We start from the raw sequence: 15,923 nt of genomic DNA on the forward strand, positions 1-15,923 counted from the left end.
TCAGCCGTGGGGTGTTATAATGTGACGGTTAATCCCACTATTCGTTGGTAAAAGAGTAGCCCAAGAGTTGGCAGTGGGTGGTGATGACTAGCTGCCTTCCCTCTAGTCTTACACTGCTAAATTAGGGACGGCTAGCACAGATAGCCCTCGAGTAGCTTTGTGCGAAATTCCAAAACAAACAAACAAATAAAAATTCTACTTTGAGTTTTTTCGTCCAATGACAAAACGAAAAGAAGTTCGAGTTGCCAACAGAAAGGTAAATTATTATTATAGCGACGTTTATAGGAGAAATAATTGTCATGAATTAATATTCATACTTTGCTAGTTTTATATCTCAGTAACTGATTAAAGCATATTCTAATAAACTATACATCAATATAAAACTATTCTCCTTCTAGCACTTTATTTACAGAATACTAACTGGTGGGAACAAATTTTTTAACGTCTTGGTATTCCTAAAAATGACTCACGAGTAGCTCAAAATACTGAGGTATTCGTGATAAACATGGTATTTGCTTAAGCAACTAATTAATTAAAGTGTTTGTCTCAGGAACATATTATGTTGCAATTAAAGTACTTTTACGACCAGACCAATATCCAATGGATAAATGTCACTAGATTATTTGTACGAGTGTTCATTTAAACTTTTTTGATTTGCTTTCAAAAGATCTTGCTTTTTATCATTTTAAACCCAAAAATTAAAATTTTGCAGGAGATCCCTGAATCTTACCGTATTAATAAAAGCCCTGACAACAGTTAAACAATATAATAATAGGAACAAAACTCAAGTTTGTCATTTTTCAATACAATTTTATGAAGAATACATTTTCTTTTTCAGTTACCGTTTTTAAAACATAATGATCTTAATTTATCTTTATAAGATTGTCTTTGATGAAGTTGATGGCTTTGACAAGGAAACGTGACTATCAGCTATTTAAATAGCACTGCTTTGTTATACACTTGTGATTTACTATTTTCCGGAAACATGATACTAATAAAGCCTGACCTACGTATTGAACGAAAAATAAACATGATTCGGAAGGATGGCGAAAGTCGTTCCTCACCAAAACTTACAGTTACCTTTAATACTCTTTTAGAAGATACTCAAAGAAGTCTCACTAGTCTTAAACAATATACGTAGTTTTATTAATGTGTGTTGACTAACGCGCAACGCAACATGATCCGAAGTAACCTGCACCAGGCATCTCCAAAAGAAAGACAGGTAATCGTTTCCCATCCCAACCAGCCCGTAGTTAGTCTAACCAATCAGTGAGATATCTCTATTGCACGTGTAACACATCTACAGTCTACAAACATGGAACATGTTTTCTTGATGGTAGAGAGAAGGCGAATGGTAAAAAGAAGCGAACCATGGAACCTTGAAGGATCATGCAGTTTATGTAATTGACATCGTGAAATAAGTAAATGCCAGTCTAATAGTACAGATATTATGCAACAAAAAACGTATTAAAATGAAGAATAAATTGACGATTTTGAGGAAAATGTCTTGAAACATTTGTTTTTTGTTAGGAGGACATGGGAGTATACTAATGAACATTTGTAAATTGTTCTCTTTTTCTTATCCACATTACATGTCATATCTTCTTCTGACACATGCTTCCATTAAAAGCAAATGAAAATAAAGCTCACTTTTAGGCTTAATTTTTATCACATCTCAAACCAAAGACAAGATGTATTTTAAATAACATAATTACAATTAATGTGGAAAGGTCATATCATAAAATGAGATTATAAGGAATGATGAAGGAAACTCGGGGGATTTCACTATTTTGTTATTTGTCTGTTTATTTAGTTGTTTACATATATCCTTAAACGTACCTCTTTATCTATTCGTTCTTCTCACTCCTGTCATTCAGAGATCTTCAACACACACTAATTATAAGTAATTTTAAACAGGGGCTGAAATCTTTAACGCTTGATTTCAACTCTTTATACGAAAATTAATGACATGAATAAGTAGACGCTTCTGTCTGTAGACGAGAAAGCCATTCAGTTCATTGTGTTCTCGCTGCCTCATTTCTTTTCTCGGCCACCAGTGTACGAGAAGTTGTAAAGCGCTAGTAACTCTGGGTATCTGGGAAGTTTGTAAAAATATTTTATCGTGACAGATCTCAAATAAAACTTTCTTCCAAAGTTACATTCTGCATAATATTTTAAAAAATTTTGTATTTCAGTTTGGGTCTAGTCCATTATTGTAGTTTATATAAACTAGGTCATTAAAAGATTTAGCATTACCTGTAATCAACATTTAGGTTTGATATTCGGTTATGAAGTTAACCTGTCAGATACTGCTAATGGTAATCAGTATTTTGGTTCAGTCTTTATTATGAACTAAATCTGTTCGGTATAGTTCATAGCAATCAACATATCGATTCATCCTCCTGTTATGAAGTAAGGTGTAGTTTATTGAGAAAGAAAAAAATGCAAAGTCTTAATTTTTTGGAAAATTAAGAAGAGCTGGTTACATGATAACCAAAAAGTATCTATTTTATCATATTGCAAATAATAGAAATAAGTAGGAAAACACACAATATAGATAAGTCGACTTCCACGAACACCCCAATTAGATGACGTCATGGATGAATAACTATGTTTTATATTCCAAAATTCATTTAAAGTGCACAAAATTACTAACACGGAGTGGTGTGGACACATTTCTAATTTTTAGTTTGTTTGTTTTTATTTATGCACAAAGCTTCAGGTTGGACTATCTATGCTCTCTCCACCTCGAGTATCAAAACCTGTTTATCTGTGTTGTTAGTACGCAGACACTTCACTGTGCTCCTGGAACGCTGTTTAATTATACGAGATATGTGTAACGTTCCTTTTATTTGATTGACAGAAATTTTATTTTCTGAATGAATGAAAGCTTTCATAGAATTTATTGTTATCTATTGTTCAAGAAAATAAACATTGAAAACTCAAAATATTGTATAGAAATAAAGCTGTATTCAATAAAAAATTAAAATATGCTTAAAACGAGATAAGTAATCATAAAATATATTTTAACTTTTTTTTTTCAATGTTGAAAGATCTTTCATAAATTTTCTATTTTATTTATTTTTCTTAATTTGTTTTAATCCTTTGATAAACATTAGAATTTGCGTTCAGCCATCGATAAAAAAGGAAATCTATATTGATAAATTCAAGTAATGGAAAATATTACAAAGGAATAAACGGATATACCTTCAATAATAAAATTTAGATATACAGTTACGGTATCGATGACGCATGTCACTTTCACATTATAAGTTTACTTCTTAAAGATGACATTTTTTATCTTTGATTCAATTCTCATCTTATTTGTGGTGTGTCACGTGTGTTCGTTTTATTGGTAATAAGGTTTTCTGAATATTTGACGTTAGTTGTAAATAATTGTGTGAGTAATGTTTTCAGAGGTTGTTTATAAGTAGTCGTAACGTTTGTTCTTCATCATTGCAGAGAAAAGAAAAACAGTCGAAGCTCTGAAGTTAAAAAATGAAAATAGAATTAACTAGGCGAAACATAATTAAAGAGTAACCACAACAGAAGTCTTGTGAATGAACAGAAATATAATTAGCTACACTACATTAATAAAATAGATCAGTATGGTACTAGATTCGAAAACTGAATATTTATTATACTAGGTAATGGAATAATTATTAAGGAAAGAAAACTGCACAATATTATAAATATCAAAGGGACATTTAGGGCAGTAGAAAAATACAATACAATATGTGTTAATTAGAAATTTATAAAGCAAATTAAAAGCAGCAGAGTTGTAGTCATGTCAAATTTATTAAGCTTTACATTTTCCAAATACATGTTGAGGTATGATGTAGCCTGTGTTTATTATTCTGAATATTCCACTTCTGAGTTTTGTAAGTACGAAATTTTATCTCACGGTTTCTCAAAGAGTTTGTCTTCAATGGGAATGCTGTTGTTACATTGTTGTTGATAATGAGGTCCCTCACTCTGTTTCTTTTATTTAATGTATTTCAAGCTGAATATGCATATTATTTTGTGAATTATAGTACATTTCCATTGATTTGTAATCCACCTCTCTGGTACAAAACAGTAACTATGACCCAACGTTCTCTCAGCCAGTCTAATACAGATTATCTCACGTGTAGTGTTCTCTATAGCACACCTTCTATTGTAAATATATATATACATATAATATGTATATCTGTATATGTGGGTGTATATATATATATATGTTTATATTTGTTGTTGTAACTACTTTTGCTATTGATTTTTTGTTGTACCACATTCTATTGGTTAATAAAATTTAAAGTACATACCATACTTCATGGCTTAAGATCGTTATGATGCCCTCCCTATTAATTGCTGTGGCCCTGGGGTTATTAATTATGTGCACACACAGGGAGTTGGGGCAGAGGTAGAAAACGTGGGTTGTCGAAATGACCCCATGACGTTGGTCCATCGCTCTGGAATATTTGTATTGTTCAGGAGGAACCACTCCATCTTCGCTGGTCCCCAAAGCAACCTAAATATAGAATTAAAACATTCTTTCAATCACTAGAGATATTTGTTGCATGTTCAAATAACATGCCTGTGGTTAAAATTCGTATATTAGGACTTTCTTTATACGTCAAAAGAAGAAACTATTTTCTCTTTCTAATTAAAATGCAGTAAGCTGGTTTTCAAAATGTTACTTTCCTATAAGAGCTTCTCAATAAGCTGGTAAAATGTGCCACAATTATATATCGTACTTCAACCAATGGAAAAAAGTAAAAGTTTATGACAGGAATGAGTAATCTCCTTAAACGAATTTTATATTTCTTCTTTTCTAAAATTCATTGTTATCTTTCTTTGATTACAAATTAAACATGACACTTTCACCATTCTAGTCAACTAGATATTACGAAATGAAACTTAGTGGCTCATGTCAAATTTTCTTTAATTCAAAAGAACACTCCTATATCTCTTAATTTACTTCTGATAAAACGAAAGATTAAGAGACAATGGATTAAGGTTGTTAAGAAAATACAAAACTATATAAATGGTAACAAAGATTCAATTGTACCATAAAAACGGAAATAGAACTTAATGAGGTAATTTTAAGAAATCAATGGAAATGTACTATAATTCACAAAAGTAATATGTATATTCAGCTTGAAATACATTAAATAAAACAAATAGATATGAAGAACAGCATTATCAGCAACAATTTAACTACAGCAGTTCCTTTGAAAACATAACCTTTGATGAACAGTGAGATCAGATTTTGTACTTACTATTTACGAAAGATTTTTCAATGTTGAAATATAAATGTTTAGGTGTACTTTATGACTACTTAATTTGTTTCAGGCATATTTTTATTTTTAATTGTATACAGCTTTATTTCTATATAATATTTTGAATTTTCAATGTTTATTTTCATGAACAATAAATTATATGACAGCTTTTATTCATTCAGAAAATAAAATTTCTGTCAATAGAATAAAAAAACGTTCCACATAGCTTTTATTATTACATATGTAATAGGTTTAAAAACGTTCCAGTGGCACAGTGGAATGTCTGCTTACTAACAACACAATAAACACGTTTTGACACTTGTGGTGGATAGAGCATAGATAGTACAATGTGAAGCTTTGTGCATAACTACAAACAAACTAAACTTTCTAAAATTTGCAAATGTGTCCACACCACTCTTTATTGGTTATTTTGTGCACTTTGTCGGAATTGTATAATATAGAAGATTATTCTATATTCGTCCATGACGTAATATAATTCAAATTAAACTAACTCTTCTTCAGTTGATAAACGAATAACAAGAATTGTTGGTAACTGTAGTTCATAGGTTCCATTATTTCTTGTCAATTGATTGAGAAGAAAACAACAATGGCTAATCGAATTACCACTCTAACAGCTATGCATGATATTAAAAAGTATGTAAAAATGCATACCTTTGATCCAGTGATATTTGTCCTACATTTTATGTGTTAAGAACATAAAGTGTGCTCTTTCTGAGAAATATATTTATTGTTTGGTTAGTGTATACTATCATATTATTATTAGTTTAAACACCTCTTCATCGTAATGTAGCTATATTTGAGAAAAAATGAGAAATCACAAACTTCCTAGGGCTCACTTCTTATATCTAACACTTTACTGTTTTACTGGTGTTTACGTGTATAGCATATTTAAGATACTTTTTATCAGAAAATTGTGATTCTCATTAACTACTAGCTGCGAATGAAGTATTATAAGAGGGCAGAAGAAAATGTCTCTAAACATGATGAGAGGACAAAACTACAACGTTGGCTTAAGTGAATCTTTCATATAATAAGGAAATAGAATTTTTCACGCCAAACTATTAAGAATGTGAAATACATTGAATCTTAATAATAATCCATCTGATACTAGCATTATTAACTTTGTATAGATAGTACTTTAAGGTATTCATATAAATTTTTATGAATTTATGAAGTTTTTATGAGTTTTTAATTTGATAGAAAAGATTAAATATTCAAAGGTAATTTCAGAGAAATGATTCAGTTTTACAAGTTATTTCATCAGTAGAAGTGTATTGTTTTTTGACATTTTATCACACAGTAATCTTATACTTGTAGGAATTTCTTGGTTTTGTGTTCGTACCCCTGCGTCATGGATAGTTTTTTCCTCGTAACTTAAAAAGTATCATGATTAGAATAATGAAAGTAGGTTATATTATAAATATTATACTAACACACATCTACATAAAATTTCTATGTAAATTGAAGGACAAATAAGCTGTTCATAAACAAATAACCAAACATAGGAGGGACAGAAAGTGTTTGTGCGTCTACTTTAATGGTCAGTTGTGTAACCTTTCAGGTGAATTACATGGTGCAATCTGTTTTTATAGCCCTCCGTGATCGTTTTACAGTAATCGACTGGTATTTTCTTCCATTCTTCTTTACAGACGGTCTCCAACTCTTGCAAGTTTTTCGAATGACGCTGGTGAACCCTTGTCTTCAACTCATGCCCGCAATCCGAGGGCCGCGGGTTCGCGCCCGAGTCGCGCCAAACATGCTCGCCCTCCCAGCCGTGGGGGTGTTATAATGTGACGGTTAATCCCACTATTCGTTGGTAAAAGAGTAGCCCAAGAGTTGGCGGTGGGTGGTGATGACTAGCTGCCTTCCCTCTAGTCTTACACTGCTAAATTAGGGACGGCTAGCACAGATAGCCCTCGAATAGCTTTGTGCGAAATTACAAAAACAAACAACTCATGCCAAACGTTTGTAATTGGGTTGACATCGGGTGACTACGATGGTCTCTCCATAATGCTTATATGGCTTTTCTGCAACCAGGATTGCACATATTTTGATGTGTGCTTAGGGTCATTGTCGTGCTGGCAGATCCAACGAATCCCAAGCCGCAAGTTCCAAGCATCATTCTTAAAACATAAGTGCTTAATATATCAACGTACTCTCCATTTTTCATGATTCCGTTGACGCGGTGAAGGCTGCCTACACCAGAAGAGCTGATGGAACCCCATAGCATAAACGAGCCAGCTCCGTGTTCTTTGGAAGATTCCGTTCCCCCTTCTTACGGAAAATATAGCAAACATCATTTTGGTTGAAAAACTCGATTTTACTCTCGTCTGACCAAAGAATACTTTTCCAACAGGTGAAGGGTTTATCTACATGCTTTCTTGCATATTTCAATCGTGCTTCTAAATGAACAAGCTTTAAATGTGAAGTTCTACGAAGACGGCATGCTTTGAACCCAGAAGAACGTAACACGTTCGTATCGATAGAGGTGCTTACTTCAACCACAGTTTCCCTTACCAGTTTCTGTATGTCATTACGTGTTAATCGAGGGTTTCTACTAACTTCTCTGAGAACCTTCCTCTTGGTTCTCTCTGGAATTTTGGTGGGGCGTTCAGAACGAAGGGGTTAGAAGTTAATCCTGTAAGCATAAACATGGCAATTATGCTTTGAACAGTAGATTTAGCTGTGTAGCAATACCAGATAGAGCCACACGAGACTTATATTTTACAATAATTCGGTTTTTTAAATCACTGGACAACTGTTTCCTGTTCGCCATGATGACCAAGCAGGTAATGACGAAGACGGCGCTAAATTGCCGGAAGTAATTTTCTTTCTGGCAAAATTCCAATAATTATGAACCCAGTGTCCAGTTCTGGAATGGTATAATGTAGTTTATTCGCCAAACTAAACACAATTTTTACGGGAATATCAGTTTTTTTCACACGTCCTGAAATGTACGAACACTTTCTGCTCCTCCAATTTTTCGTTATTTGTTTATAAACAGTTATTTGTCGTTTAATTTACATAAAAATTTATTTAGATGTGTGTTAGTATAATAAATATAATATATTATACAGCTCTTAGCCTATTCATGATACTTTTTAATTTATACGTGAAAAACTACTCGGGACGCAGGAGCACGAACACTTTCTGTCGTAATTACTACCAACTTACTTTTATGCATTACACCATTCTACAGTATGTTTAAAATATTAATTTTTAATCCAATAAATGTTGTGATTCACTAAACGTTACTGAAAAATACAATTTGTATTTAATTCGTCCTGTCATCAGTAAATTATCACAAAAATTGTAAAAGGTTAGGTTGTTGGTTTTCTTACAGCAAAGCCACATTGGGTTATCTACTAAATTTACTACCCCTCATTGTAGTGTTTTAAATCTGCAGATTTTCCGCTGTGCCAGCGAACGACGAAAGAGTACGAATGGTTCACATATAATGTCGTGGTGTATATTATATGAGTGGTGTGTTTAAACATATTTCTCTTCTACACCCATTACCTGTAGTGAAAATTTACCTATATCCAGACATCACAATGCTAGTTAATTCTTGTGAATTAATAAGAAACATAAGCAGTCCAGCTTTCTAAGAAACAAACATGTAATCCAGTCTCTCATCTTGCTTAACGCTATTCACGGAGTTATAATTCCTTTAAAATATTTCAGCTCTGATTATTGATTTCAGAGAATATGTACATTTCTTACAACTTTTAGGAGAGAAAAACTAACGTCTTCATTATTATCTCTTCTTCAGAGTGCAACTTTCTATGGAGTTCTCCATGTAGATCACTGGGTGGAGAACCATTCGTTAACAATAACGCCAGCTCCTAATCAAGTATTAGGCTTGTTTGTTATATTATAAAGAATCCACTACCTTTGCTGATAGTTTGTGAATGACTAAATCGGCGATTTTACTTTTGGTAGCTAGACCACGCAACGGCTTTATTAATTCGTACAGAACTTATTTGTGTATTTTTAAAAGTACATTGATTTTTTAAACTTTCACTTTATTTAGATTATCTATTTCATATAATATGGTTTTATATAATATCTGCTTCTTCACATACATGAACGAGTATTTCACAACGAGAATAAATCGTATGATTGCCAGAGGTCCCATGGTTCGCTTCTTTTTACCTTTCGCACCCTCCCGTCCCCCAAGACAAAATGCTCCACATTTATGGACTGTTGTGGAATTCCACATGAAAGAGCGATATATCATGAATTACTTAGAGTAGTTGCGAGTTGGTTGGTAATGGAGATGTCAGTTGTGTTTCCCTTAGAGATGCCAAGTGCAGATTACTTCGGCTCTCGTTGCTTGTAAATCAGTACACATCATTAATAAAATTCTTAAATGGTAAAAGCCTAGTTAAACTATTTTAAATATTAGTAAATGGTATTATAAAATAATATTAAAGATGACTGAATGCACTAATGACTCATGAATGCTGCCAACCTTCCAAACTAAGTATGTTCTTCGTTCAATAGATAACTCAGGCTTTTTTAATATCACAACCCTGGAAACTAGTTAATCAGACGTTTACAACAAAATAGTAGTATTTGAGTAGCCGACAATAACATTTAGGGTCGTCATTCACCTCAAAGACAAGCGAATAAAGATAAATTATATTTATTGTGTTTTAAAAACGGTGACTGTAGAAACGTGTTCTGCTTACCGTTATGTTTAGAAACACCTTCTTTTTCAGTCTAGAACAATTCTTATATTGTTAAACAGTGTTGGGATTTCAATAATATGTCAACACTTTGAGGTCACGTTCAAAACCTTAATTTTTGTAATATAAAACAATGAAAACAAGGTTTTACACGAAGACGTCAATGTTTTCAGATATCTATGAGCCATTTTTTACGAATACTTACAAGGTAAAAATGTGTTCTTACTTGTGAGCATTCTATTAACAAAATACTAGAAGGAGAATAACTTCATTTAGATGTATGGTTAATCAGAATCTGCTTATTGAGATACAAAAATAGCAAAATATGAATATTGTTTCATAACAGTTATCTCTACTATAAACTACATTACAATTATAATTCACCATTTTATCGACTCCTGCAGTTTTTCCTCGTTTTATCTTTTGAAAAAATAAAATCAGAAAGAATTTTATGTATGAGAAGATCTGTTGTAATGACAAAGGATTTGACAAATTCATGATAGTAATTATACAAAATCAACAAATATATTTGTATATCTACTTCTTGGTTCTTTAATTCACAATAACGATATCAAATAATATGCAAAGTTTATTTCTTCACTAATGTTTATTAAAACATATTACATGGTTTATATTACACTGACTTAGAAATTGTTTTTGGATCGGGTTTTGTTTTAATACTTGTAAATAATTTAAATTTTCTTTTCTATACCATGTGAACTTGCATTATATTTAAAATTATATATCTTTAAAAACAGAAGCTGTTTATAGCCTAAATTATTCGAGAATTTAAGGTTTTTAACATTGGGTGAAAATAATCGTTAAAATGTATTTTATATCGATACTAAGATTATTCTGAGTAAAGATGATGCATAGTAACCAAACTTTGTGTAAAGAATAGTATTGAGATAAATATAAAATTGTTATTATCGTATACACTACATGTCGAGGTAAAACATGTCGTTTATTATTAAAAATAATGTATATATAAAGAATCATGAACCATTCTTGAACGACAGGCTTCAAACGTGCGAACACATCATGTGCGTCCTTTCGACAATATTGAGACACAACGTAGTGTACACAAGTATAATAAGTTTTATGATACTAACTTTCTTGTCTTCTAAGGACTGGAAAACACAGTAAAGTAACAAAAGGAAACAGAGTCTTTAGGTTCCTCTAATACATGAAGCTCGAGTGAAATATATTTACTTTAAGAATATTTTAGTTGTTTTCATAGTCACTGCTTTATTGATTATAAATCATAAATGGATTATGGAGAATGTGATAATAAAAGAAATGCTCGGCACGTTGATGCTTATTTTTATTCTTACACATTCATTTATTGTCTCATTTTATATCATTTGTTTCACTTTTAATCCATGAGAGTTTTGTCATTTAACAGCTATATTATAAACCATATTATAACCGAAACTACAGATAAATTCGTGTTTTGAAATATATTGTGAAAAAAACAACAAGAAAATCACTGTGAAATAATATTTTACTTGTGTAAAAAGATTTATAGTGGCCAGTCGTTTATTATTAAAAATAATGTATATATAAAGAATCATTGAAGATTTAAATCCCACTTACAATAATATCCCAAGAAAATATAAAGATATCATGCTACTTGTATCTTTTAACATGCTTCAATGTTACGAAATCGACCCATCTCTTTATATAGCAAAACTGTGCCTTTGATACAGTGCATAACAGTCCTCAAAAGAATAAAATAAAGTTTTTCAAATACTTCCTAGTTAAATGACATATCACTTGATTTTATTACTTGTAAAATAAACATATTCAATTTTTTTTTCATTTTCCCACTGAGAACTAACGCTCACTTTGGAGAGTAAATAACGGCAGTTGTGGCTGAGTAGTTAAAGCGATGAAATCCCTTCAGTTTTTCACATGAAGGTTCGATTCCTTCCGACTGTGAAACGTTCTCCATGTGCCAATTTCGCCTACTTTCTCTTTTTTGTTATTTTTCGAATGGAAACAATCAACATTTTTAAATATGTAAGTAGAGAAGCTAATGAACTAAAAATGACAAACTTAGTGGCCGAAACCTCGCACGCTATAAAAATTCCCAGGCATATCCATAACGCAATTGCTAAACGTTCCAACACTTTAAATAATAAGAATTATTAGAGTCCATTTCTTTAAAGGTTAGGTCGTAAAAATAACAACACCTGATTTAGTATAACGATACATGTGAAACGTTATCCATAATATGTCACAAATATTCTCTCTCATACATTTCGCTGTCCTCCAGAAGAATTCAAAGAATTCAGTTAAAAAGAATTTCACTTCACTGAAATAGTAGAATGTTGTCTAAAGTATTAATATTGCAAACGATTCTACTTCCTTCAGGATATTCAAAACGAAGGCACTTGCAGTCAGTAGGATTCGAACTTAAGGGAGAATATCCTAATGAATATCTATTACCTCACCTGAACCACTCTCCCACACCTCCCATCGTAATATTTTCCAATTTAAGTTTTAAATATGAATCTTACCAATTATTGTATCTTAAATATCACATTCACATAACTCTAATGCATTTTCTATCGTATTTTCTATTCAAACAAAACATAACGTACAATACTTGCAATCGTTCGCTATTTTATCCATTTTGAGGAAGCTGACTTTGAGCATTAGCAGACGAACATTTGCTTTAGGCGACGTCGCAAACTACGGAACATTCACTGATGACAAGGAACGGTTCATAAAACCTGGAACACTGAAAATCAGAAAGTAATTGTAAAAATTATCATTTTCTCTAATTCTTATGTTTTTCTGAAAGTAATCGTTTTGCAACTAATATCTCAGGCTACACAACAATCGAACCGTAAACAAACGATGCTGTCAGAAATGGAAGTGAAAGCGCAACGGTTGTTAGACAGGGAGCTCAGATATTTGCCAAATTATATATATTAATAGAATAATGGATAAAAATAAAGTAAATGAGATTTCAAAATGATAAAAAGACAAACTCCACTTTCAATATTTAATAACCAATATTTCAAAACCTTAAATAAACCATGCAATAAAGATTCACTTATTTGTTGTGCACGATTATTGGTAAGTTACCTGCATTGAACGACTTATTTTTATTCTTTTGAAAATTTCTGCCTTACAGATTTTGGTCCTTCTCCGTTTGCTTTTGTTTACGTGGGAAGTGTATTCGTTTCGTCTGTACACTCTCGCCAAACACATACCGACTGAGTACAATTACTGATAAAGGCATGAAGTCGAAACTCGTGAGTTGAAAAGCGTTTGCGTTTTCCTTATTACAAAGCCACATCGGGCTATCTGCTGAGCTCACCGAAGGGAATCGAACGCCTGATTTTAGTGCTGTAAATCCGAAGACTTACCGCTGTATTAGCGGGGGCACTAAAGGTTTATTTTATAACAAATAAATAATTATTTGTTGAGTGTGTTTTCTTATAGCACAGTCACAACGAGCTGTATGCTGAGCCCATTGAGGGGAATCGAACGCATGATTTTAGCGTTGTAACTCTGAAGACATACCACTGTACGAGCGGGTGGAGAGTTGGAAAGAAAAAACACAGTTTTAGTTTGTTTTCAATTGAAAGAAAATATTATTTTATCATTCTTCAGGCCATTTGTCCGGATATCAGTACAAAGTTTTACAAATTCCCGGAGTAAACATTCTTGAACGACAGGCTTCAAACGTGCGAACACATCATGTGCGTCCTTTCGACAATATTGAGACACAACGTAGTGTACAGAAGTATAATAAGTTTTATGATAATAATTCTTCAACCATACTAATTCTTATAAAGTCAATTTCATTTTGAACGCTGAAGAAGCTCAAAGCTTAATCAATAAATATTAAATTGTGAAGATGAAACGAAACAGAAGTTATCATTTCTATTTATTAAAGCTCTTTAAGAATTTAACACACGAGATATGGAAACTTGTAAAGAACATAGAAATGATTTTCATGTTACGACAACATACATATGAAGAGAGAGCCCACAGTGAAACAGAACTGGAGCTGTTTGAAAGATCACTTTTAGCCGACAAAATGATTAAAAATGCTGGGTGTCAAATGGTTTATATTGTGTTACTGAAGGGCAATCTTTGACTACCGTCACATTTTTTAAAACTACAGACAAGAAGGAAGACACGGCTGGGACTACCTTAATCTAAAAGTAATATTTTAACGCCTCGACGGCTCAAAGGACGAGCATGTTCCTTGATGTAGTTCAGACGAGTGACCTATCGAAATATTTGGGATCAAACCACGCCGTTTTTGAGAATGATAACGTTCGATCCAATTGGGTGAAAGTAGAGCATATCCTTGGATGAACGTTCTCTCATAAGGAATGTTTGGATATTAATTGGAGGCATCACGATTTCAGTTTGAAAAAGTTTTACACTACAAGCTCTATTCTCAATCACAACCTGTGATGAGGTTCACAGCACAGACGTGGATCCTTTATTGTTTATAGGATGAGGACCGTTAATTTATTTTCGTCCTTCGTTCTTTAAGGTGGAACCGTACTGTGAACACAGACCGATAGTGTGATCATGCGTGAGTGAAATTGGTGAAAATAACGAGTTAATATAACCCTACGAACTGGACGAGGCACAAAAGGGCGATGTTAATTATAAATGCAGACAATGGACAATATGTAGAATAATGCGAGTAACTCATCAACGTGACAAGGATTACTATCAAGGATTGTGTAATAGGAGAAACAAAATAACAATTTCTGAAAGGGAATAAAATATCAATGCTGAACCTGATTGTCAGTAATCCAAAACATGGATTGAATCCCGATAAAAAGAGTATAACAACTGGCAGTCGTGGCTGACTGGATAAGGCGATAAACTCAAGAATCATTGGTTTTTCTTACCGTAGGTTCGAATCCAACCGATGGCGAAACATTTTCATTTACCATTTTTGCCTACATTCTATTTGTTTGTTCTTTTTCGAATGGAAACAATCAACATTTTTAAATATGTAAGTAGAGAAGCTATTAAACTAAAAATGACAAACTTAGTAGCCGAAACCTCGCACGCTTTAAAAATTCCCAGGTATATCCATAACGCGATTGCTGAACGTTCAAACACTTTAAATAATAAGAATTCTTAGAGTCCAGGTCTTTAAAGGTTAGGTCGTAAAAATGACAACACCTGATCGTTTTAGTATAAATATATATGTGAAACGTTATCCATAATATGTCACAAATATTATCTCTCATACATTTCGCTGTCCTCCAGAAGAATTCATAGAAATTAGTTAAAAAGAATTTCTTTTTACTGAAAGAGTAGAATGTTGTTGAAAGTTTTAATATTGCACGCGATTCTACTTCTTTCAGGATATTCAAAACGACGGTATTTGCAGTCGGTAGGATTCGAACCTACGAGGGAATATCCTAATGAATTTCAAGTCCATCACCTTAACCACTCGGCCACAACTGCCGTCGTAACTAACCTGAACTAAAACTAACGTGGCAGAGGTTTAATTTAAAGAGAAAAATCTGGAGAATTCCCTCTCCAACTGGGGTGATCAGGAATGTTGTGGTTTCTCTTCGTCCAATTTTGTGAAAAATTATTGAAATTATTATGGGGTTTTTGTTCTTCTTTTATTTTGAATCTTTTTGTAAATATAAATATTGTAAGTCATTAGTAATGAAGCGCGAAGGAAGTTGTAACAGTGTGATATAAACGTAGTAATAACTAAGAGTTTGTTTGTTTTAGAGTTTCGTGCTAAGCTATTCGAAGGCTACGCGAAGGCTTTAGCAGTGTGAGACTAGAGGGAAGGCAACTCGTCATCACCACCCACCGCCAACTCTTGGCGTTCTTTTTTACCAACGAAAAGTGAGATTGACCTACATTATGACGCCCCTACGGCTGAAAGGGCGAGCATGTTTGGTGCAACGGAGATTCGAACCCGCGACACTAAGATTAC

General features: G+C 32.7%; 1 long non-coding RNA gene and 1 other non-coding gene across 5 annotated transcripts in view; both read right to left on the reverse strand.

The window, feature by feature from the left end:
- LOC143232897 (uncharacterized) overlaps positions 1–15,923 on the reverse strand; it is a 61,580-nt gene that overhangs the window by 17,405 nt on the left and 28,252 nt on the right. Inside the window, exon 1 of one of the 4 annotated variants that reach the window (XR_013017855.1) lies at positions 1,840–2,299. The exons of the other annotated variants lie outside the window; for them this stretch is intronic. This is a non-coding gene — a long non-coding RNA (uncharacterized LOC143232897). Of the gene's footprint in view, positions 1–1,839; positions 2,300–15,923 lie in introns of those variants that run through there. 4 annotated transcript variants of the gene reach the window in all.
- On the reverse strand, positions 15,352–15,433 carry TRNAS-UGA (transfer RNA serine (anticodon UGA)). The gene has a single exon. It is a non-coding gene; the product is annotated as a tRNA-Ser (tRNA).

This window comes from Tachypleus tridentatus, chromosome 11 (assembly GCF_004210375.1).
Source record: "Tachypleus tridentatus isolate NWPU-2018 chromosome 11, ASM421037v1, whole genome shotgun sequence".
Taxonomy (NCBI): domain Eukaryota; kingdom Metazoa; phylum Arthropoda; class Merostomata; order Xiphosura; family Limulidae; genus Tachypleus; species Tachypleus tridentatus.